Source organism: Palaemon carinicauda, chromosome 11 (assembly GCF_036898095.1).
Source record: "Palaemon carinicauda isolate YSFRI2023 chromosome 11, ASM3689809v2, whole genome shotgun sequence".
Taxonomy (NCBI): Eukaryota; Metazoa; Arthropoda; class Malacostraca; order Decapoda; family Palaemonidae; genus Palaemon; species Palaemon carinicauda.
In genome coordinates, this window is record NC_090735.1 from 153,794,359 (window position 1) to 153,796,858 (window position 2,500).

Sequence of the window (2,500 nt, forward strand, 5' to 3'; positions counted from 1 at the left end):
GGATAGAAGCAAACAACACCCCCCCCCCCTTCCCCCGGTAGATAAGTAGGTAATGATACAGCTCCTAGCTTAAGTTATGTGGGGAACCTTAAATTAGATGAGCTCTTGTGTTAACTTTCCTTTTAACTTTTGAAATCTAAAAACTACTAATATTTAGGAGCAATAAGTTTCCCCAAATAATTTGCATAGAACAGTTCAAAAGTAATAAGATAATTATCATTATGAAAACAATTTTTTTTATGAAAACTATTAATATTATAAAACTATTTTCATGAAAATGATTAAGATAATCAATATTAATATTTTAAAAAAAATATCCTTATTATTACAACTATTTTCCTTTCTTTCATTAAAGTACCTATTAATACACTAAGGTCAATTCTTATTTTTTTCATTAAGAAAATTGAGGTATAGTAAATATTCATCAGAGTTTTGATTATATATTCAGTCAGTCCTAAACAACTACAAAGACTACGACTAAACATTGTGTAATCCTTCCAAGATTATCCTACAGATTATCATTTGCAACCATAAAGTGTGTCTTACATTTTTTCAGCTTTAATATTTGTTGTGATTAATCATGTCAGGTTTTTACTTCGGTTCATGCACAGTGGAAGTGTACATATCCCGTAATATATATATATATATATATATATATATATATATATATATATATATATATATATATATATATATATATATATATATATATATATATATATATATATTACCAATTTTTTAAGATTAAGATACTCTTCACTATATTCCATAAGAAATAAATTTGCACAGAATATTTTCCTTGGAAAGTTAGTTGCAAAATTATCAGTGTAAAAATTTTTATATTTAAAACAAAACAAGATGAAATCTACACAATGGTCTTACGACTCATTACTTCTCCACTTCATTCACATTTTTCTAGATCGAAGAATCTCTTCCTCCAATACCTTCATTAGAGAAGCGAGTTTTAGTCCTCAGTTTGAATTCCAATCTAAACTTTCGATTACTGTTTCCTTAACGGAGATATAATCAATGCTTATTTACCCGAACGGCAACGGTTAGAAAATAGCACTTAGACAATTGTTATCTTATTTTTAAAGATTCGGTTACAAATCATCGCAATAAAGGCCTTTTTTTTTGAGGTAAATTAAAATTAGCCTTTCTATAGCACCTGATGAACGCAGCTGTAAAAAATAACATATACCACCATAATCTATAGAAGCTTACTGAAAATCTACATATGTCAAATGACTGACCTTCAAGGAAACATCAAGAGCTTGAAAGCATCTAAAACTATAATCACAAAGCGTATAATATCTAACAAATGACAAAACTAATATATATATTCTCTCTCTCTCTCTCTCTCTCTCTCTCTCTCTCTCTCTCTCTCTCTCTCTCTCTCTCTCTCTCTCTTTTTCTCTCTCTCATATATATATATATATATATATATATATATATATATATATATATATATATATATATATATATATATATATATATATATATATATATATATATATATATATATATATATATATATATATATTTACATATATATATATATATATATATATATATATATATATATATATATATATATATGTATATGTATATATATATATATATATATATATATATATATATATATATATATATATATATATATATATATATATATATATGTGTGTGTGTGTGTGTGTGTGTGTGCGTGTGTGTGTGTGTATTACTTGGGCATGTTAATTTGAGTCTATAATTAATAGACAATGTGTTAGTGGGGTCCAAAAATCGAAGATAGTTTCTCTTCGGACACAATGTCCTGCAGATAGTTGTCAGGATAACAGCATAAATACATTAACTTTTTTTTTTTATTATTGTTAGGTGTGGACACGTGTTTTGGATCACTTCGCAACCACTTCTTCAATACTGCATTGACTTTTGGAATCACACTTTAATATATAAGTTATGGTGGGTAAAATTTGAAAAAAAAAAAATTATTTGGATATTCGGAAAAACATTTCACAATAACTGATAATTGGAAACTTTAGATTCTTTGAAATATAAAAACAAAAGTTTAAGATAATTTTTAATTAAATAAATAATTTTTCAAAAGAATTTAGGAATATCATGAAGATCCGGATTTTATTCTTTGTAGCCAGACTGACGTCGGTTTTCAGGAACGCTATTTCTCATTCAAAGCAGACCAAATTGTGAAGCTTACACGCTCCTAGAGAAATTTTTTATGCGATCTGCATTGATCTCGGATTCAATTTCATTTGTTGCTGCTTTGCCTTAAGACAGATTATGGACTCAATGTTCTTTTATTTTCTTTGCAATGAAACAGATTTTGAACTCCTATCCATGCCGTTTTTCTTCTTTTTCCGATGCAACTCAAGCTTCCAAGGTAGCAGGGGGGTTGATATGGAGGTAACAAAAAAAAAAAAAATATGCATTTGCTTCGATTGCCTGTGTAAGCTGGAAAAGATCATATTGCTTTTCATATAAG